This window comes from Centropristis striata, chromosome 9 (assembly GCF_030273125.1).
Source record: "Centropristis striata isolate RG_2023a ecotype Rhode Island chromosome 9, C.striata_1.0, whole genome shotgun sequence".
Lineage (NCBI taxonomy): Eukaryota > Metazoa > Chordata > Actinopteri > Perciformes > Serranidae > Centropristis > Centropristis striata.
In genome coordinates this window covers 26834152-26858127 of record NC_081525.1, presented here as the reverse complement: position 1 = coordinate 26858127, position 23976 = coordinate 26834152, and the positions used below count along the sequence as shown (strand labels likewise).

The following is a 23976-nucleotide window of genomic DNA, read 5'->3' as shown; positions in this document are numbered from 1 at the left end:
TGTTTGGTTGCAGTATAAGACATTCTAAGGAGCCGGATGTTTCTTTTTTGCACCCTGTTAACCAAGCTATAACTTAGCTCCACCCCTTTTTCGGATATGGCCACTTCTGGCTAAAAAAAAACAACAGGATGCCAAACCAAATGCCAAACTGCCAAGTTTAGAAGCAGACATCCACAAACCAATGGTCGACGTCACAGTGGCTATGTCCACTTCTTTCATTCGGTCTATGAATGGAAGACTTTGAATTATGTCCCTTGAAATCTAGACCCTCAAATTTTCCAGTAAGAACAAAGTTTTATGACATTGATATATTCATGCAAACTACACTGTAACTCTCCCTTTGTTTTTTTGCTCTTACAGTGAGGACCTGGGGAACAAAGGGATGACCCTAATTGAATAGCTCCCTGGCAAAGCCAGACATACATAACCCAAAGAAGGAAACACAACTTTCCTGGAAGACAGTATAATATTCAGTAGTGCAGGAATTATTTTAGTTACTAGTTATTTTTATCCCAATGTCATTGAATGTTTCACCTTCCTCATAAAAAGTGATGATCCTGCCCTGCTGCTGCTACCTGCTCCAGATTTACCGTTGTGTAATTAACTAAGCTGTCTCCACTAGTGGAAGGCCATGTGCATGTTAGACTGTGCTGGTCTATTAAAGAGCAGCTAATAATTAGTCAGATTCCTGCCTTTGAGAGGACCCAGAGAACAAAAACAGCATTTATTAGGTCCCCTTACCCACTCTCTGCCTCTCCTCTATCCCATCATCTGTCCACCTCCAGCTCTATCTAATACTCAGCCCATGTTAATAATACTTCAGGCCTTTTAAACGCTAATAAAGTACCACATCAAATTGGATGTTGATAAGAAGGACATCACTCTTTTGATGTTGTTTTCTGTCCTCTTTACAGTACTTATCTGTGGCATTTCCATATTCATTTCCATCTGTTTTGACGCTGTCTATCACAGTTAATAAAGCACAGTGATGAGTCAGCTTAAATACAGTGTAGTGGAAGCTTTTGTGTTTGCTACAGATGCAGCTCTATGTAACCATTTGAGTACCTCTGAGTACAGTAGGCCTCTCTGGGATAAATCCTTCAGCGTACAGTAATTGATGTGCTCTACATTTTTGATGAAACAGTAAAGTGGAAAAACTTCTTCAACATAAAATCTAAGAAGCCAATGTCTCAGTTCTAACACCTCTACCACAAATACGAAAAAAAACATTACATATATATATATATATATATATATATGTGTGTGTATATGTATATATGTATATATATATATACTATTTATGAATTCATGTGTCAGTTTATAACCACAAATCTGTAAGCATGTACTTAAATGTTTTTGATGTAAAAGTAGAAAAAGTAGTATTTTTTTTACATACTTAACCAAGCATTGTGTTGCCAAATGATGATTCACTCTTTAATCTGTCAACATATCAGAAAAAAAACATTTTTCTGGCTTGACTGCAGCAAAAACATCATTATTTTAAGACGAGACCCCCGCACAGCTTTTATCTTTAACAGTGGGCGTCCTCTTTTCACAATCTTTTAATTTTAGAAATGTTGATTGTTTCTATAAATGCTCTTTAGAATGAGGCAACAGCTGCTATTTGTATAGCAGCTGATTTAGTTCAATCCTATGTGTAAATAGTAATAGACTGTGACTGCTGATGTATGGATAATTATCAAGCTTCTATGCAAAGCAGCATAAGGAGGATCGTGTGGGTGGATCGACTATATGTGTCGGTTTCATTTGTTTTCTTTTTTTCCTGCACTGAAGTCAATTATATTAATATGCAGTGTTGTATGAATGGTGTGGAAAATAACCAGAAAAAGTACAAAAACCGGATCTATTATAAAGCCTTGAAGAATATCTACATAGTGATGACAAAATACCTCGGCCAAGCTATTTGACCTGCGTCTCATTCTGTTGGAAGTGCAGCAAAAGACCCTGAAATATTCACTTTGCCATTTCCTGTCGGCTTTCATTCAGCTCCTTCCTGCTTTCTCTCTACTGCCTCTGTACTTTGATCTCCAAATTTTCTGATCTCGCCTTATCATTTACCCTTTTCCATTTTCTTCCTCTATCTTCCCCTTGCCGCTCTCGCTCGCCTATCCCGCCACCCTCTGTCTCTCCCTATCTCAGCTGCTCTGATGAAGGTTTGCACTTCACTGAACCAGAGTGATGGCAGATGGAGGGGTGACAACAAGAGACTCAGAGGGAAAGAGAAAACAGAGTGAGAGAGCACATGGGAGATGACTCACCCTTGTTGATTTAATCAGTTGTGTGTATTTTACATCTTTTTTTACAACCAGGTTTTGACCTGAGAAATATCTGAAAAGGAAACTGCAAGTAAATGCAGCTTTATACCACTTTATAAGCAAAGAGGTGAGGCTGTGGACTTATTATTACTCATCTTAAGCCACACTTTGATCAGCACCCTGAAGATAATCTCATTATGAACACTCAGCTTTGTTCCAGCTAAAAGGTTTTGGTCATAATTTTGGCATCATGCTGATGGACAGCCATGCCTGTGTCCTATAGCCTTACAGGTTGTACTGTGTCGCTGAAAGCTCCCCCGCCATTAAAACAAGATTACAGTAGGCTTTTCAGTAGGTATTTGCTTGTCTGTATGACTGCATCTAATTTAAACTGTCATGTCATGACACCTTTCATCATCAGTCACACCTCCCGGAGCGTGCCTCCAGGAAGTCCTGCAGCATCCAGCTAAGAGACGATGTAAAGGGGAGAGTCAGTGGGGGAGGGTAAGAGAGTAATAAGGGAGGGTTCAGATCAAAAGACTGTACAAGAAAACAGGACTTAGCTTCCAGCCTGTCAAGTGAAGCCAATGCAGAAGTGTTGTCAACCTGCACTTTGTTGAATGGCCAGCAGGGGATGACACAGCAGGTTGCAAAAATAATTTTGATTGTATAGAAATCTATTAGAAAATTACACTAATTCTCACTTCATTTATTACCTCAAGAAGCATCTTCCTAATGACTCATGGTCTCAGTCGCTAGTTTCAGGTGGTATTCATATAGCATGATAGGTGACATGCCACCATACCTCAGCACTTTATTAAACTGGTCACATAGTAATTATCCAACACGCTCTAGTGATTGCTTAATGGTCAATGTTCCCCGGACTAATACTGAATTTGGAAAAACTGCTTTCAGTTTTTCTGCTGCATCTACCTGGAACATCTTACAACATTCATTCAAAATCAACACAATTATAACTATGGGCCAGTTCAAAACTATGATAATCAATAACTCTGCATTTCACTGTAACTGTTTTTAATGTTTTTTGTCTGTACTGCTTCGTGTTTTCTCTGTACTCCGTTTTGTGTTTTCTCTGTACTCTGTTTTGTGTTTTCTCTGTACTGTTTTGTGTTTTCTCTGTACTCTCGACATCATTGCAAATGAGGGGTTTCCCTCAATGATTCCTCGAGAAAATAAATAAAGGATAAATGAAAAAAATGAAAATGATGTTAATTTTGTAAATTATGGTCACATTTAAAATAGACGGTAAAGCACCCACTTTACTGTCTATTTTGCTTTAGGTTGTGGCTACCTTGCAACCTACAACTGTGATCTGTCAGGATACAGTTTAGAAAACTGATATCTATTTTTGTTGGTAAAAATGACTTAAAATTGGCATCAGTGGGAATATAAGCAGTGAGTGACTCATCCGAGGAAGAAATGCATGCAATGATATGAATGTGCACGATTTTAAACAATGCAACAACTTGAGCAAAACAAAACAGGAATCAGGTTGTTAAACAAGCATATCTCAAATAAAAAACCAATGCCCTACAGCATAGGAGATTGTGTCAGAATGTGTTAGTGCGTGGGTGGGTATGAAATTGTTTTTGTCCTTGCTCAGACAGAGTATATAGTATATGCAGTGAGCATCGTGCGGCATTATCATTACTGGCTGACATTACTACAAACCTGGAATGATGAGTTTAATCACAGCATAGTTTGCCAAAATCGCGGGTGAGCAAGACTCATTACGACGTGTGTCCGACTGGAGTGGATTGCTGGAAGCATAAAGACACATATTGTGTTCCCCTCTGCATAATTTGATGATGGGCAGAAGGATCAGGTGCCGCAGTAGTGGGAGTGTCTTATAAACAGCCTCAGCTGGCAGATAGGAGCTGGCCTTGAGCCTCCATATGCTCCCATTCTAACTGCCCAGCATGAGCCCCTTCATGCTGCTCAATTCTTATCAAATCAGGATGGCATGATTCACTTTGTTTCAAGTCTCCTTTGGCAATCATTTAGGAGTGTATCTATGTGTGTGTGTGTGTGTGTGTGAGTGAGAGAGAGAGGGGGGGCAGTCACACCCATACAACTATACAGAAGCATCCTTCTTACAAATCAGTTTAATCAGTTTAGCTGTCCGCTCATGTTCCTCATATCCGGTGCGACGAGACAGCCATTCCTTAGATAATCCCAATCAGCAGCTCCTGTGTTTTGCTCTCTTGCTATAACTCATTTCACACTCCAGTCACCATGCACCTGTGGGCATATAAAACATGGATCATATTTACCTAAAGCATCAGGTGTTGCTGAGCTCATATCTGTGATATGTTTCCTGTGAGTGTGTTCTTCGGGAGCTGAAAAATGTCCATCCATGAGTCAGGTCTACTTATCCAGGATGAGGATGTCATGTGATCGCATAAGGACTTTTATCTAGATGGAGGAGCACCCACACACACACACACACACATGCACGAGATACATGAGAGGGGCACGCCCATATGTCCACAGGTTACATCATCCTCCCATCACCCCCCACCCCACGAGTGTTCTTTAATCCCTTCAGTTATCCAGAATATCCATTTATAACCTCTGCCTCTGCTTTAAACCCAGCCTCCTCAGTTTGGGGCCAGGGGCCATCCGCATCACAGGATGTGAGGCGTGCATTGTCACATCCGATTCGTTTCCACTGAGGCAGGGTCTTGTCCTCCAGGTACTGCAGACAGAGCAGGATAGCTAACACAATACATAAGGCCGCCGGCCAGGACACGACAGACTGATGACCCGTCTGTGCTTCCAAGTGACCTGAAGTTTAATAACAACCATGTATCAGTTGCCTTGTGCTTTAGGAGGAATTGCTGGTCTTTAGAGAGAGAATGGGCCTGCCCGTGGTCATGTCTCTCTATCTACCTTCTGTATATCTAGAGATGCCATTATTTGTCTCCAGTGACCACTCATGGTTGCTTTTTCACTCAATATCAAAATCCCATAATGTTTCTTTTCAGCCAGCAGATGATGGTTCGACTGAAAGATGACCTCATTTTCTTCCCCAGTGGGTCTCTTATAGACAGCTCCGGTACCATAGCAACAACGTTCAGGGTCATGTGACCATGCAATAAAGAGCATTCCAGAAAAAGCATTTCAGTATGCCCCTATTTAATTCTACAGTAACTGACCCAAAATAAGACATTTTAGCATCCAGCAGTTCAGCTTTCATGCTTGGTGAGTTAAATTGTAATTCATGTTCTGAGTTATATGAACCTCCATTTATCTAATTCATGTGTTGTTTCTTTCCGGTCCTGTTGTGAGCGATTGATCTGATATGGATTAAATTCCCTCCTTCCTTTTCATTTCAGTTGTTCTCTTTAGAAGGAATCTAAAGGCCAGTTTCAGTGCACTGTGGCCTTCTTCACTGCTACCTCCAGTCCTGACCCAGGGTTGGAGTGGCCCGGCAGAGCCCACCACTGTGACGGCTCCTTTTTCACCTGATATGGATCATTTCCACAGAGACAGATCAAACATGCTGTGCCCACAACATCACATCCAAGTACATTGGCAAGGGCTTGTTCTCTCATTGGCTTCCCAGCAACAAAAACTGCTAATTGTGCAAAAAGCCAGAAGGTTTGCTATCAGAAAGTGAACCCTTGCACCCCTCTCTCTCTCTCCTCTTCCGCTTTCTTTAAACCTCAAACTCTAAAGTACAAGCTGGAATCGTTTAATTTTAACTTCTAAGCATGAATGATGAGTTTGCAAACAGAAGCTTGTCCGTTCACCTGCCCAAAACCCAGTGCAATCAATGCTAAACAAACAAATGCTAACAGATGCTATAATGTACAATAATACAGTAAACAGAGAGAGCCATAGCTACCTTCAGATGACAAGAAATGTGCTCTTTGCTCACCGCGAGGTAGGGAGCACAGTGCAAACACATTCAAAGTGCAGTGCAGGTATAAATCATCATACAACATCATTGGATTTGGCTAAGTTCAATAAGTTTTTCTGCCACGCTTTGTCACGTGTCACTTCTGGCTATGTCACAAATAGCTGATATCATTGATTGCCCTTTGAACCAAGGTCAAAATGAAAATAATTTGAACTTTGATTGGATCAGTTTGAAGTGTTGCGACACACTTCCGCTGCATTGGGCGCCACCATTCTCCCTGTAGGAAAATCATGGCACAGCCAGCGCAGAACAGTTTTATAGCTAATCATGTACAGCCGGCTGTGTGGCCACTCATGTAGCTGAGTGGCACCATAGTGTTGAGGAATCAGACCTTACAATGCAGCAATCGTCATCAATACTGGCTGTGGTAACAAACACACCTGAGAACCTGGACAGTCTTGAATGTTAGCAGAAAAATAGTATTTTCATAACAATAACTGTGTGCTCAAAGCATTTACAATAATGGTGGGACAGTAGGTCTTACATCTGATGCAGTAAAGGCTTATGTTGTCAAAAAAAAAACTATCGGCTGTAATGAAAAGAAAAAATGATAAAGTCAGCTGTAAGAGAGAGCTCTATTAGAACTATTGCAACACAACGAAAATAAGTCAAGGATAGATAGGGATGGCAGAGAGGTAGCAGACAAGAGGAACAGAGGAGGAGAAAGCGACACGGCATAATTAGAACCACCGCCACCGGCAATGCTGAGACACAAAGGAACAAGTCAGACTAATAAAACCCTGCCATGAGGAGGACAATCTTCCTACAGCCCTCTGTGCTGTATGTGGCTTAATAAATGCTTTTCTCCCTGGAGGTAAACTAAGACCACAATGCTTTACTGTGGCACCATGGGACAGCGTTTAATCAGTGTCAATGATCTGTCATTATGTGGTTAATGGTGAAAGGGAATTTATAGGAGCACTGAAACCAGCTAGAAGTGAAAAAAACAAGATGTTTATTTCAGGTCAGCTCTAGTCCCATGTCCCATCTAGTCCCATGAGCTCTTCAGCTTTTACGCCCATTTGGTTCCAGATGTTGCAGGACACAGTGTGACGGAATGGGGGAAATATATTTTAGGAAGACCAATGTGTTCAAGGACACAGACTACACATGAGAATTACAAATATGCGTATGCATTTGCATACATATAGCTACATACACAGAACAGATAAGCCTGTATGCTAGATATATGGCTACAGGACATGTTTCTCTGTGACTGCTTGTGCACAAACATAATCATGACCAAACTGCTTATTAAAGAAATGTATAATCCCGTCAAACTTTTACAATAAAAGAAGAGAAATGGTTGACAGTGCAATTTAAAAATGTGTAGTGCAATCAAAATAAAAGTCAGTTTTAAAATTCAATATCCTGCTGATCAGGCAAAAGCTTCTCCGGGGAGGAACATTAAAAGGATCGTATCATTTATTGGCATTGCATGAGAGTTATGCCTTTTTTTGTTCAGTTCTTATCAGTAACTGCACAAGAGGGAACGAATTATGAGATACTACAAGAATCAGCATTTAGAGGGGATGTTTTTCTGGTAATTCAAATTCTCCTGCAATCCGAGGATGCTGAAACCTTGTTGTTGTTGTGTTGTGATATCATGTGTGCATGCGCTCAGGGTCCACCATATGACTGTAAGTAATCACCAAACTTCAGTTTCCACATATGATAATCCACAAGATATTTAAATAAGTAAATAGATTTGTTATATTAAATAATGACAGGCTGTATTGTGAAAAAATATAAATTTAATCAATGTTTATGAAAGTGTTTGCTCAGCTGAACTAATTATCTTTAAAGCATTTTAATTTTAGGGTTAGGGTGCTAATTCATTTGAATTATTTTACCTTTTTTATGTTAATTGTTTTGAATACTCCAGTCTAATATTTTGCAAATCTATTCAAATCTTTGAAAATCACTGCCGAAGTGTTGATGCAAAATATTCAGAGGAGAGTATTTCATATTTTCATGTTGTTTATTCCTCATGCTCGTGGTGTTTAAAGGCCCAAATGAAAAGTAAGCAACACCCTGGTGAACACAGAGAAGCATTTAACATTTAAAAAACAGATATTTCCCTCAGGGTCCAAATATGTCTAACAGAAGAGTAGATATTGGACTTTCCATTCAGCCAGGTGGCCAGAGACACAATTCTGAAGTAATGCTAATGTGCTGAATGTGCCGGCACCAAGTGACGCAACAAAGGCAATTACCAGCTGCTGCACAACCACATGTTTTCTACACAAAAAAGAGTTGGTTTTTTTTAAGAGTCATTTTAGTTTTTAGTTTTTTCTAGAGTTAGGCTGTTAGAGAGTTTGAAAGTCTGACAGCAAGAGCACAGTGACTTTTACTCTCAGAGATTTAGACTTAGAAAGTCGGAAATAAACCACTTGAGAGATGAACTACAATGTTGTTGTCAACAATATCAGATACAAATGTCAACTCAATTTAAACCAGAGCAACAGCAAGGAAGACATCATTAGTGTGAGCCACAGTCTATAGTGGCCACCCTGATGTCACCCATTGCATTGTGGACTATGATTTTGAAAGCTCGAGATTTGCTGTCATCATCTTGGTTTTTTGGAACAAGAAGTTGGATGAGAGAGTGGAGCTTAGTTATCCCCTAGTGCTAGCTAGCTAGCTTGGTTAGCAGGTTGCAAAAATGGTGGGACTCCTTGGAAAGTCTTATAGGTCAAAGGGTCAAAGTTCACACCCAAACACTGTGGTAGAAACGTTTCAATACAACAATAGCAAAACTAGTAACCATAAACTCACTAGGGAAGTGTTCACTGAGGTAGTAAATCAAGTGAGAAGTAGTGTCATTTTCTCATAGCCTTTTAAACAATCTGACTTATTTTTGCAATTCATGGAGTCGCCCCCTGCTGTCATTAAAAATAATGCAGTTTTTAGGTACTTCTACATTGGCTTCATTTTCCAGGTTAAAAGGTTACTCCATATTGTCCGGTGCAAATATGGTGTAACCCTAAAAAATAAAATTTAACAGAGGGTTTCTCAGTAGTTTACAGTACTATCAGATGTACTTAAAAACATGCTAAAAGTTTAACAATTTTTGACAATTTTGAAAAATGGCGGCCACCAGGTCTTTAAAATGACCATTACTCCTTTTAGTCAGGCGTCTTAGCTAAATAAAGGCACCACATTTTTTCCACATGCTCTCTATCACCATTAGTTTCATTTTTTGATGGGAGCCCCTTCATCAAGATTGCGGATCGGAGATGTCAGCCATATGAAATCTACGAGAAACAATAAATCTTCCAAACCACTTAGAAGGTCAATATTGGTGTCAAAATATAGATTTTCTGGGTCAAGGAATCCATTAGAGCTAGAATGAGAATATAATGATGATGAGAATATCACTAGATGATTATTTGATCAAATAGATATGTTCATTATGGTCATGTATTCACGTAATTTTCATCTCAGTTCCTAAACTGACAGACATATTAATAAAGGTCATGCACAGTACAAATATTCTGAAAAATGAATAAGATGCATACATTTTAATGAAATTTATTAGCTTCACATGTATTATTTATTACCTTTACAACCACAAATATCTGTGCCGTTCCAGTGTGCCTTCCTGCATGAGCACCTTGCACCACAGCCACTTGCACCTTTACAACCTCACTTAACCAGTTCACTGCAGGCTAATGAAGCGATTGGTAGAATGCTCCACACAGGAAGCCAGACCTGGCTGTCTTCATCCAATGTCCATTCCCATCCTTCTGGACTGGGTGTCTGCTGCTTGGCCAGTTCAGATGTTGCTCAGATCCCAGACTGGTAGGCAACTCACTTCAAGTGCTGCAGCAGGGCATCCTGAGTTGGTGGAATGTGTTCCATTGTTTTTAGAACAACTCTTTCTGTGCTTCATTGACTAATTCCAAATCACTAGTCTTGTCATAAAGGATGATTGTGTAGGTTGTGTGCACGGTTGTGGTGCAAGGTGCTCATGCAGAAAGGCACACTGGAACTGCAAAAATCTTTGTAGTTGAAAATGTAACTAGAAAATTTCTAAAGAAATTTTGATTGTGTGCTTGCCTCTGGCCCTTGATTCTCGTTGATTAAATCAGCAGTTAAACAGGGACTCTGTTCACAGACACCTCATACAAGTTTCTAGGACAAACGGTTCATTAGTTAGTAAAATGGGGCGTGGCTAATGAAAAGGGGCAGGTTAATCAACCACCAATTAAACAGGAACTCTATGCCGAGTAATCTGACACCTTATACAAGTTTCTAATACAGTTTATTAGTTATGAAAGGGGGCGTGGCTAACCAAAAAGGGCGGGAAGTTATTAAATATTGTTATGTAGAACTGGTCAATGATGAACCATCATCATGCATGACAAGTTTGAGGCAGATTGGACAATGTATGGTCAAGTTATAAGGTCTCATGCTTTTTGAAAAAACGCCATCTCCTTTAAGTTAGAATGTCTGTCTTGGAGGGGGGGGGGGCTTTGGTAGCTAAGCAACCAGGTGGCCAGGTGGAGTTGACCAATCAGAGCAGAGCAATCAAGCCGACGACCGCCATCCTCTGCTTCAGAGAGACTGCATGCACCGCTGGACTGCAGGTCTCTGCTCCTTGTCACGGCAAACCCATTTAGAAACAAGAAATATGGCGTCATATTTGAGTCAAAAGTCGCGCAAGCGATAACACATGTGCACGCGCATTTATTTCGTGTCATGCAGGCAGATTTCAACTGCCGCGTGCACTTGTTTGATCTTCGCGCACATATTCAGCAACTGAGTGAAGCAGATTCTCCCCCGTGCTCGCTCGCGATGGAGCGCTGCTCGTGCGAAGCGAGGACTTTTGACACATTGGGGGCGGGGCCAAGGCTGACCCCGGGCCTCTATGATTGGTCATTTTCCAGCCCTCCACGTGGGTGCCTTGTCAGTTTACTGCTGACAGCTGGTAGGCGGCATCATCTAAAGAACAACAACGGTTGTCTCATGACGTTCACGACTACAACTCTACGCTTCATCACTGGTAATAAAAAGGTTAAAAAATGCTGTTACTTTATGGCTTCATATTTGAGTCAAAAGTCTTGCGAGCGATAACCATAGGCGATAACACATCTGCATGCGCATTTATTTCGTGTCACGCGCGTAGATTTCAACTGCCGCGCGCACTTGTTTGATCTTCGCGCACATATTCAGCAACTGAGTGAAGCAGATTCTCCCCCGTGCTCGCTCGCGGTGGAGCTCTGCTCTCGCGGAGCGAGGACTTTTGACACATTGGGGGCAGGGCCAAGGCTGACCCCGGGCCTCTTATGATTGGTCATTTTCCAGCCCTCCACTCGGGTGCCTTTTCAGTTGACTGCTGACAGCTGGTAGGCGGCATCATCTAAACTTAAGAACAACAACGGTTGTTTGATGACGTTCACGACCACAACTCTACGCTTCATCACTGGTAATAAAAAGGTAAAAAAAAAAATGCTGTTTCTTGTTTCTAAATGATCATACAGTAGTTAAAGTGTTCCATGGGTTTGCCGTGACACCGAGCAGAGACCTGCAGTCCAGCGGTGCAGGCTGTCTCTCTGAAGCAGAGGATGGCGGTCGTCTTAATTTATGTCAGTCTTCTCAGACAGCCCACAAACATTGGAAGACTTTCTGATCAGAGACTGGAGCGGTGGTCCGGAGAGAGGAGGATGTGGAGCCGGAGCTCCTCTGGGGGGCGGAGCGGGTCGGCAGCACCTGGTGTCGGTGTGTCCTGAGTCTATCTGCTGTCAGGAGGCTGACCTGGACCATGCCATGCGTGGTGAAGCATGTTTAACAAATGTTCGCACACTCTCTGGCTTTTCGTCTGAGGTAAGAAGACTTGAACTTTTAAACTACTGTCGAAAATTTTGTGAAATATAGTTGCAAGTTATTTGAGGTTTTTTTGGACGATGTTTGTCATTTTATTTTGCTAATTTATTCGCGGCTACTGGTCTTAGGTCTGAGCTAGCTTTAGCATCATGTCAAGCAATTTAGAAATGGTCCGTCGAGGCAGAATATCTTCACAGTTACTCCATGTTACAGTTACCATGATGCTAACAGTTGTTATAACAGTAGAGGTGTCTGGTGTTAGCAAACATTATTGATTCTAAGAGTACATTGCATAGTTTGACTGATTTGATGCTACTGACAGACAGCCTATAATGCATTGTGAGTTGATAATCTAGGCCACAACAGTTTATGATTAATGTGTTTTGTCTTGTGTCTATCTGGGAAGGTGTCATTATGCTAATAATAATATAATAATGCTAAAAAAAATGCTAGCTTATGCTATTTTCCTTGATTAACGTTGTCTAAATGCCATTTTTAATGTAGGGTTTGTGTACAATGTTGGCCTGACTAATTTTTGTTTAACTGTGATATGTAGCTAATTGTATGTGGATTTTGATGGTAGCTTCTTGATAATGTAGTCCTGTTTTTTGTGAGGATGTTTTGGTATTCTTATGTAATAAGGTGTAATAGTAATACCAATGTCATACTCATCAATGGCTAAATTTGAACATTCTGTGTATTTGGATAATATTAAACTGAAACTCATGTCACTTGGTAATGAGAGGTTAAAAAGAAAAGATAATCATGGGGATATACATTTAACCATGGAGTCAGGGCTGTAAAAATGTACTGTAATGATGAACTGGTAGTTTACTTCACCGTTTAAAATTGACATTGTGTCAATGTCAATGTTACTCACTACTGTTAGCAGACTATTACCCAAACTATTACCATTTCTTTTTTCCAATTTGTCATGTCAACTGGTACCTGAAGTATGTGTTCCTGTGACTAATATTAATGTACTCTGTGTGTGTGTGTGTGTGTGTGTGTGTGTGTGAGAGAGAGAGAGAGAGAGAGAGAGAGATTTACTGGAAGTTGAAAATGTAGGCTTAAACAGCTTTGGATTAATTTGTGTGTGTGTGTGTGTGTGTGTGTGGCCTCAAGTGGTGCTGTGAAGCATTTTCGTTGTAGGCTTTAATCCTGTTTTCTTCTGATATTAATACCGCAGTACTATTTTGATAATAGAGGTTATTATGTAATAAGGTGTATTTGTAATACCAGAGTCATAGCCATTAATGGCTTAAATTTAGTATAGGGTGCATTTGGGTACTATTACACTGAAAGCTTTTGAAAGTATTCGCCACTATTATCAGATTATTACCTAACTATTACCATGGTGTTACTGAGCTTTTTTTTTTTTTTTAAATCATTTTATCATTTAAGGCAACTCATGCCCCAAAAATTGATTGATTGATATATAATTTTCATATTTTTTTTCTTTATTATTGGTCAATTTTAGTCAATTATTCAAAATTAGGCCTCCATTTCAAGAGAGAAAAAAGTAAAAAAAAACAACCTGAATACTCTTTTCAATAGTAATAGTGGAAAAAAATAATTCTTGATTGGAATGCACAGAGTAGGTCATGTGAACTTTTAGTGAAACTTATGTTTTGATATTTGTATATTTGAATAAAATTGACCAATAATAATGAAAAAAAAATGAAAATGAAATATAATTTTTTTTGGTCATGAGTTACCTTAAAAGGTGAAAAAAAAGTTGGTAATATTTTTTTCTACATTTCCTGAAACCAGTCTAATGTCATGAGTAGGGATGGGTACCTTTCACATTTGAATCGATACGGTACCGATACCCGGTACCTGGGAATCGGTACCGGTACTCAACGGTACCAATTTTCGGTACTTTTGCGTAACATATTTATTTCTCAAAATATAAACTTTAAAAAATATATCAAAACAATATAAAATCCAGGATGAGCTGTGCTTTATTGTTGAGTGAACGTGCATTTTGTAACATGAAGGTTGCAGTGTTATCAAAGAATGCAGAGGAGCGCTCTCAGGTGGCAAGTGCACGGAGGAGAAAAAAAAAAAAGTTGCAAGTGCACGTGTGATTTGTTGTGATGACGTCGTAGCTATGCGGCGCAGCACCGGCCAGACAGTATTGTGGGCATAGCATGATGGAATAAACAAAGTTGAGTCGGGCTGCTCTGTGCACATATCGGGGATGACGCAGGAGTACGAGGGATTTAATTTCAGCGAGGCAGTTTGGAGTAAAGTGGCAGGTAATATTCCTGAGTTGAAGAGCTGAGTATTAGCGGAGGACCAGAGATGCAGCTGCTAGCTGCTAATGACTAGCCTACGGATGAATGGAGAGAGCAAACGGAGTAAGGAAGGTCTAATCTGGAGGCAGACGAAGGCCAAGCCCGGGTAGAGACATTGGAGAGATAGTAGCTGGCGGCTAGAAGACCTAGAGCCGGCTGTTGGTCTCTGCTCCGCGGTGGAAGAGGGCAGCAGTTAGCGGCCGCGGTGAGCAGACAGGACCAGACGAGGAGGTAAATAAATTTTAAAAAATAGTACGATCGTCAGCACGCTTGTTAATCAAAGACGTCAAATGAAAACGGGTTGAAATCAATGATTAGTTTAAAGTCAACGCCGTTTAGGTACCGAAACATGGTACCGTTTGATTTTACATGAATCGGTACTCGGTAGTACCGACGGAATTCGGTCGGTACCTATAAAAGTACCGAATTCGGTACCCATCCCTAGTCATGAGGTCCTTTTTGACCGCTGAGGACCATGGGTGCTATAAAAATGTATAAAACACGTAAAAATGTATGAAGAAAGTAAAAATGTATATTATCTATAAAGGATGCAGAGGGGCACATATGCTGAAAATTTTGCTATGTTTCTAGAGGTGCTATGTGTGTATTTAATTAAAATGATTATATTCAGCTTCATACTGATTTTTATGAATAAGTGATACATTAATTCAGTTATTTAAAACATTAATAACACATTATTGTTACATTGCTGCAATGCTCACGGTTGTCATCCTGTTCTAGATAAACAGTACTTCACCAAAGAGACTTGAGTATCCAGTTCTTCGTTGACCTTCAGCATTCAGTTCTTTGTCTTCACCTTTTCAGGTAAGCAATTAAAAAAAAATGTTTTTGTAATGTTGAGAAACACTGAAATTATTATTCATAAAGAACTTTCAACCACTGTTCTGTGATGTCATGTATAGTGATATACAAATATATCTGAAGGAACGGTGTATTTGGGATAATCAATATTATTAGTATTATTCATGTATTTATTTATTTTTAAATCAGAGAATGGGGGGAAAATAGATTATTAGTACAAAAATTAGTAACTAGAGTTACTAGTCCGCATGGTCTCAGCGACAGAGTCATCGGTTCACATGGTCTCAGCGGCAGAGTTACTGGTTCGCATGGTCTCAGAGGCAGAGTTACTGGCTCACATGGTCTCAGTGGCAGAGTTACTGGTTCACATGGTCTCAGCGACAGATTCATCGTTTCACATAGTCTCAGCGGCAGAGTTACTGATTCACATGGTCTCAGCGACAGAGTTACTGATTCACATGGTCTCAGCGACAGAGTTACTGATTCACATGGTCTCAGCGACAGAGTCACCGGTTCACATGGTCTCTCAGCGACAGAGTCACCGGTTCACATGGTCTCTCAGCGACAGAGTCACCGGTTCACATGGTCTCTCAGTGACAGAGTCGCCGGTTCGCATGGTCTCGGTGGCAGTCGCAGGTTTGCATTGTCTCAGTGGCATTCGCAGGTTCCCATGGTCTCAGTGGCATTCGCCGGTTCGCATGGTCTCAGTGGCAGTAGCCGGTTTGCATGGTCTCAGTGGCAGTCGCCGGTTTGCATGGTCTCAGTGGCATTCGCATGGTCTCAGAGGGAGAGTTACTGGTTCACATGGTCTCAGCAGCAGAGTTACTGGTTCACATGGTCTCAGCGACAGAGTCATCGGTTCACATGGTCTCAGCGGCAGAGTTACTGGTTCACATGGTCTCAGCGACGGAGTCACTGGTTCACATGGTCTCTCAGCGACAGAGTCATCGGTTCACATGGTCTCAGCGGCAGAGTTACTGATTCACATGGTCTCAGCGACAGAGTCACCGGTTCACATGGTCTCGGTGGCAGTGGCAGGTTCGCATTGTCTCAGTGGCAGTCGCAGGTTCCCATGGTCTCAGTGGCATTCGCCGGTTCGCATGGTCTCAGTGGCAGTAGCCGGTTTGCATGGTCTCAGTGGCAGTCGCCGGTTTGCATGGTCTCAGTGGCAGTCGCCGGTTTGCATGGTCTCAGTGGCAGTCGCCGGTTTGCATGGTCTCAGTGGCAGTCGCCGGTTCGCATTGGTCTCAGCGGCAGAGTTACTGGTTCGCATTGGTCTCAGCGGCAGAGTTACTGGTTCGCATGGTCTCAGCGGCAGAGTTACTGGTTCACATGGTCTCAGCGACGGAGTCACTGGTTCACATGGTCTCTCAGCGACAGATTCGCCGGTTCGCATGGTCTCGGTGGCAGTCGCCGGTTCGCATGGTCTCAGTAGCAGTCGTCGGTTCGCATGGTCTCAGTGGCATACACCGTTTCGCATGGTCTCAGTGGCAGTCGCTGGTTCGCATGGTCTCAGTGGCAGTCGCTGGTTCGCATGGTCTCAGTGGCAGAGTTACTGGTTCGCATGGTCTCAGAGGAAGAGTTAGTGGTTCACATGGTCTCAGCGACAAAGTTACTGTTTCACATGGTCTCAGCAGCAGAGTTACTGGTTCACATGGTCTCAGCGACAGAGTCATCGGTTCACATGGTCTCAGCGACAGAGTCATCGGTTCACATGGTCTCAGCGGCAGAGTTACTGGTTCACATGGTCTCAGCGACGAAGTCACTGGTTCACATGGTCTCTCAGCGACAGATTCGCCGGTTCGCATGGTCTCGGTGGCAGTCGCCGGTTCGCATGGTCTCAGTAGCAGTCATCGGTTCGCATGGTCTCAGTGGCATACGCCGGTTCGCATGGTCTCAGTGGCAGTCGCTCGTTCACATGGTCTCAGTGGCAGTCGCTGGTTCGCATGGTCTCAGAGGAAGAGTTAGTGGTTCACATGGTCTCAGTGACAAAGTTACTGTTTCACATGGTCTCAGCGGCAGAGTTACCGGTTCACATGGTCTCAGCGACAGAGTCATCGGTTCACATGGTCTCGGTGGCAGTCGCAGGTTCGCATTGTCTCAGTGGCAGTCGCAGGTTCCCATGGTCTCAGTGGCATTCGCCGGTTCGCATGGTCTCAGTGGCATTCGCCGGTTCGCATGGTCTCAGTGGCAGTAGCCGGTTCGCATGGTCTCAGTGGCAGTCGCCGGTTCGCATGGTCTCGGTGGCAGTCGCCGGTTTGCATGGTCTCAGTGGCAGTCGCCGGTTTGCATGGCCTCAGTGGCAGTCGCCGGTTTGCATGGTCTCAGTGGCAGTCGCCGGTTCGCATTGGTCTCAGCGGCAGAGTTACTGGTTCGCATTGGTCTCAGCGGCAGAGTTACTGGTTCGCATGGTCTCAGCGGCAGAGTTACTGGTTCACATGGTCTCAGCGACGGAGTCACTGGTTCACATGGTCTCTCAGCGACAGATTCGCCGGTTCGCATGGTCTCGGTGGCAGTCGCCGGTTCGCATGGTCTCAGTAGCAGTCGTCGGTTCGCATAGTCTCAGTGGCATACACCGGTTCGCATGGTCTCAGTGGCAGTCGCTGGTTCGCATGGTCTCAGTGGCAGTCGCTGGTTCGCATGGTCTCAGTGGCAGTCGCTGGTTCGCATGGTCTCAGTGGCAGTCGCTGGTTTGCATGGTCTCAGTGGCAGAGTTACTGGTTCGCATGGTCTCAGAGGAAGAGTTAGTGGTTCACATGGTCTCAGCGACAAAGTTACTGTTTCACATGGTCTCAGCGGCAGAGTTACTAGTTCAGATGGTCTCAGCGACAGAGTCATCGGTTCACATGGTCTCAGCGGCAGAGTTACTGGTTCACATGGTCTCAGCGACAGAGTCACCGGTTCACATGGTCTCTCAGCGACAGAGTTGCCGGTTCACATGGTCTCGGTGGCAGTCGCCGGTTCGCATGGTCTCAGTAGCAGTCGCAGATTTGCATGGTCTCAGTGGCAATCGCCGGTTCGCATGGTCTCAGTGGCAGTCGCAGGTTCGCATGGTCTCAGTGGCAGTCGCCGGTTCGCATGGTCTCATTAGCAGTCGCCGGTTCGCATGGTCTCAGTGGCAGTCGCCGGTTCGCTTGGTCTCAGTGGCAGTCGCCGGTTCGCTTCGTCTCAGTGGCAGTCGCCGGTTCGCATTGTCTCTCAGCGACAGAGTCGCCGGTTCGCATGGTCTCAGTGGTAGTCGCCGGTTCGCTTGGCCTCAGTGGCAGTCGCCGGTTCGCATTGTCTCAGTGGCAGAGTTACTGGTCCGCATGGTCTCAGAGGAAGAGTTACTGGTTCACATGGTCTCACCGACAAAGTTACTGGTTCACATGGTCTCAGCGGCAGAGTTACTGGTTCATATGGTCTCAGCGACAGAGTCATCGGTTCACATGGTCTCAGCGGCAGAGTTACTGGTTCACATGGTCTCAGCGACAGAGTCACCGGTTCACATGGTCTCTCAGCGACAGAGTTGCCGGTTCACATGGTCTCGGTGGCAGTCGCCGGTTCGCATGGTCTCAGTAGCAGTCGCAGATTTGCATGGTCTCAGTGGCAGTCGCCGGTTCGCATGGTCTCAGTAGCAGTCGCAGGTTCGCATGGTCTCAGTGGCAGTCGCAGGTTCGCATGGTCTCAGTGGCAGTCGCAGGTTCGCATGGTCTCAGTGGCAGTCGCCGGTTCGCATGGTCTCATTAGCAGTCGCCGGTTCGCATGGTCTCAGTGGCAGTCGCCGGTTCGCTTGGTCTCAGTGGCAGTCGCCGGTTCGCTTCGTCTCAGTGGCAGTCGCCGGTTCGCATTGTCTCTCAGCGACAGAGTCGCCGGTTCGCATGGTCTCGGTGGCAGTCGCCGGTTCGCATGGTCTCAGTAGCAGTCGCCGGTTCGCATGGTCTCAGTGGCAGTCGCCGGTTCGCATGGTCTCAGTAGCAGTCACCGGTTAACATAGTCACAGCGGCTGAGTTACTGGTTCACATGGTCTCAGCGACAGAGTCATCGGTTCACATGGTCTCAGCGGCAGAGTTACTGATTAACATGGTCTCAGCGACAGAGTCACCGGTTCACATGGTCTCAGCGACAGAGTCGCCGGTTCGCATGGTCTCGGTGGCAGTTGCCGGTTCGCATGGTCTCAGTAGCAGTCGCAGGTTCGCATGGTCTCAGTGGCAGTCGCCGGTTTGCATGGTCTCGGTGGCAGTCGCCGGTTCGCATGGTCTCAGTAGCAGTCGCAGGTTCGCATGGTCTCAGTGGCAGTCGCAGGTTCGCATGGTCTCAGTGGCAGTCGCCAGTTTGCATGGTCTCAGTGGCAGTCACCGGTTTGCATGGTCTCAGTGGCAGTCGCCGGTTCGCATCAGGCGGCAATCTCCATGCCTGAGCATGGAAGCCACCAGGAAGTGCATAAAGCCTGCAATTCACCGAAAATTCCAGCAGGGGGTGCTAAGTTTGGCTGCAAAAGAAATCTGCCCATTCATTTCAGTGCTAAATTTGAAAACTTCTCACTTGATTTATAACCTCAGAAAAATTTTTCAGGGACAACATTATGGTCTCAATCGCTAGTAAAAAAATTCTTCAAGACAATTTGATGTCAATAGTTCTAATAATGGCCCCATTTAGAAGAAAATAGAAGATAAAGAATCGTATGATTTGGGGCGTTTCTAGCTTTGATTGACAGGTCACTGACAAGGCGAGCCGTCACCAGGAGAGAAGCAGAGCGTATCCACGGCAACGTGTCAGTAAAGTTATATATAACTTTATATAGATAGAAAAGAGGACGTTTAGCGGTTTGGTCTCATAACTTTGACCCTTTCACACTATATTTTCACTTAATGACAGTTTATTTGAACGTTTTGTTCAGTAAAATGTCTTGTTCAGCGTTTGGTTGGACTAACAGACACTCCAAGGAGTCGCTGCTCAGTTTTCTGAGGTAAGAAAGATACATTTTGTTTTTGTTTTTTTGCTAGCCAAAACTAACATCCCAGTTAATGCTCCAGTTAATGCTAACATGAATTAGCAGCGGCTTCTCTCAGTCGGGTTGGCGGTGTAGAGATGCGTGTAGTCAGTGTCGTCAGATCCCTCGCGCTCCGCCACAGTCCAATTATGGTCTGCTCCGCGTATCGGAAACATGATGGCGACGCAAGATGGCGACGAGTGTAACGCTGAACTCGAGGCTTCCAACGGGCAGTCCACAAACCAATGGGTGACGTCACGGTGACTACGTCCATTATTTATATACAGTCTATGGTTCGCATGGTCTCAGCAGCAGAGTTACTGGTTCGCATGGTCTCAGAGGCAGAGTTACTGGTTCACATGGTCTCTCAGCGACAGAGTCGCCGGTTCGCATGGTCTCGGTGGCAGTCGCCGGTTCGCATGGTCTCAGTAGCAGTCACATGGTTCGCATGGTCTCAGTGGCAGTCGCAGGTTCGCATGGTCTCAGCGGCAGAGTTACTGGTTCACATGGTATCAGCGGCAGAGTTACTGGTTCACATGGTCTCAGCGGCAGAGTTTCTGGTTCACATGGTCTCAGCTCTGTGCTGAATTGATGCGCCGTGCTCCATCGTCCGTCAAAAATAGAAGCTCTGCGCAAGTTTTGCCAGGGCTGATGGTATATTGGTGCGACGACGGACTCACTACGCAGCGGATCTGGAGTCGGTGGAACCTCACACAGTGATTATAATGAATCCGTATTGGCTCCGCAGACGGATCTGCAGCCATTATGCATGCAGTGGAATTTAGGGGTAACAGGATGTAGTCTGGTACTCCCCATCAGGTTATAATTTTGTTGGTGAGTGACTTGGACACCCTCTCTTCTGTAAAGCTCAACCGAATGGGTCTAATACTCCATAAATACAACAGAGTACACATTACCTTTGGAACTCTATGGGAAAGAGCCCATGAAATCCAGGGTCTTTCTGAAGCTGCAATTTCCCTGCTTTTCTTAATTTGTATTATTAGCAGAGCTGAGCCCAATCAACACCTATATACCAAAGCACTGTTTTATAGGTCTTGTATTTTTCGAAGATATCCTAATATTGAATTCTCATTAAACATTCCAGGAAGGAGTTCTCAGAGACATCCTGGTATGTAGACTTGCTAGATGGCTTCATCTGAAGGAGTTCCAAGATGGCACAGCGGATGGCAGCTTCAAAACATGGATCACCTCGTTCCACGACGCTGGACTGCACTATGAGAGGGCACGAATATCAAGCCTTTGTGGGATCACTATGAACGCCCTAAGGCGAAAAGCTGGGACAGATCTTTCCGGCAATATAGAAGGACATTTGCAGGACGGCACTATGAAAGAGGCTTCTTTGCCTTCTGTGATATCTGACTTCCAGCGCTGACAAAGTGACCGATATCTGTAAGTAAATACCCCAATCCTCGCGTCTTTGCACTGGCTCCCTGTTAATTTTCGTATTGATCTTAAGATTTTGTTGTTTCTTTTTAAAGCTTTGAATGGACTGACCCCATAGTACATCAAGGACCTCATCCAAATCTATACTCCAGCGCTCAAATTGAGGTCCGAGGGCCAGCTCCAGCCCGTGGTGCCTAGACCGAGATTTAAAACCAGGGGGGACAGGGCTTTCTCTGTGGTGGGCCCCAGAATTTGGAATGCCCTCCCCCTCCATGTCCTAACAGCCCCCACGGTGGAGTGCTTTAAGTCTTGTCTTAAGTCTTAGTGCTTTAAGTCTCGTCTTAAGACCCATTTTTATTCCCTGGCTTTTTAACTTTGCGTGAGTTTTGTGGTCCTCTGTGTCTTTTATTTATTTGACTACTTCAACCTACGTCTTTTATTTATTTTACTATCTGTTTGATTTTATTGTTTTATTTATAGCATCATTTTAGAGTAATACACTTATTATTTATTGCTGATTGTTATATGGAAATGTTTGTTTTATTGTTGATTCTATGTACAGCACTTTGGAGATGTTTTTGTTGTTTAAATGTGCTATACAAATAAAGTGGATTGGATTGGATTGAAGTAAAATCATGTAGAGTGGTTGTCTTACTGCAGTAACCTCCTCATAGACACTGTGTAGCTTAAGGCTACAAGAAGTTATTTCTTCCTGCAGCCGGCACATTATCTCAACCATGGGGGACAGAACCCAATGTATATCTTTAAGATTTTGAGTGATGCTGTTGTAGCCATTTCATAGTGTCTCTGAGCTGATCTCTAAGGTACTCTGTATTTTGGACCAAAAACTCCTTTGTATTCCGGTATCCATGTTCCTGACTATCATTAATGTCATGTCTGATTTCCATCAGAGGTTGATTTAACTATGGTATATGTTCCTTTTCAATTTTCATGTCCCACACCATTACTTCTAGTTTGTGAACTGAATGTTGCAATTCTTCCAAGGGACAGGAGGTTACAACTGAGCAGTTAGAGAGTCACCATCACATAAATAAATATCAATTAGAGCCATTGTGTTTAAGCGAACCTTTCATTCCCGGGGTCTGAAGAATTCAATATGTTCTTGTGGCTACCACCGCAGGGAGCCTGTTGTCCAGGGCAGCTATTCTCAAACTTGGGGTCCCGACCCCAATTGGGGTCGCGAGATGATTTCTGGGGGTCGCCAAATCATTTTGGAAGTCAGCTCTGTCTCCACTGTGTTAAAGTGTTCATGTGTTTTAGTCTTTTTGGTAATTTTGTGTTTTTTTTAGTCATTTTGTGTCTTTATTTTTTTTGGTAATTTTGTGTCTTTTTTGGTAATTTTGTGTCTTTTTTTTTTTGGTAATTTTGTGTCTTTTTTAGGTAATTTTGTGTCTTTTCTGGTAATTTTGTGTCTTTTTTGGTCATTTTGTAGTCAATTTGAGTCCCTTTTTGCTTAGTTTTATGTAATTTTTTGGTCATTTTATGTCTTTTTTATGTCTTTTTTTTTATCATTTTGTGTCATTTTGAGGTCAATTTGATTATTTTTTGGGTAATTTTGTGACAAATCCCAAAGTAACAAGTTATTACTTTCCAAGGAGTGTCTGGCTTGAAGCTGACTGTTACACATTCAGGAGGTCAGAATGGGCCTTTAAACTTATAGCAAAGGACTTAGATTAAAACTAACAATAAAATATAAAAAAATATATAAATGCTCAGACAGAGAGATGTTTTAGTTGTTCTCTGCTTCATTATTTGTCCAAAATTTGTCGCATCAACTGAGTTTGTATGATCTGAACTGTGAGATTCTGTTAAGTGGGGGGGGGGGGGTCACAGACAACATGCATGTTAAATTTGGGGTCGCGACTCAAAATGGTTGAGAACTACTGGTCCAGGGTATGGTAACTTATACACCAATTTTTTTTTGCCGAGTATTTAAAGAACAAAGTCAATGAATGCCAGATTCCTATTGGCTTAACAAGGGAGAGTTGGGGTGTGGATTTTGAACATTAAAATATAGACTCAAATAAAGCAGACAATTTTTATGGCAGATTGCCACACAACATGGGCTACTGCAAGTAAAAGTGGCCCAAATCTGTTTTGTTTTTTTTGCTTATATGTATCTGTTTTTGTTTTGTTTTGTACAGTATGCAGCACAGATCAGATGGAATCACATTTTTTTTCAAATCAGAACCCGGTCTCTTTGTGATCCTAAATCGGATATAGATCTGATGTTTTCCAATGCGACCTCAGGCTGAACAGTCATGTCGCATTTCACAGTGGTCACAATTCAGGACTATAAGTTCACAAGCAGTCTGATATGAACCACATTTATAAAACAATGTGAACACGGCTGTGAACGGCTGGCAGCTCAATCTTAAACAGTACAAGTTAACACTGGCGTGAGAC

The 23976-nt window shown here is 43.2% G+C and overlaps 1 protein-coding gene and 1 long non-coding RNA gene across 3 annotated transcripts in view; one reads left to right on the top strand and one right to left on the bottom strand.

Moving 5' to 3' along the window:
• Positions 1 to 23976, bottom strand: part of yjefn3 (YjeF N-terminal domain containing 3) — a 70838-nt gene that overhangs the window by 23977 nt on the left and 22885 nt on the right. The gene's annotated exons all lie outside the window — the stretch shown is intronic.
• Positions 12005 to 22837, top strand: LOC131977703 (uncharacterized). The gene is made up of 4 exons (XR_009394906.1): positions 12005 to 12051; positions 15093 to 15176; positions 21251 to 21555; positions 21645 to 22837. It is a non-coding gene; the product is annotated as an uncharacterized LOC131977703 (long non-coding RNA).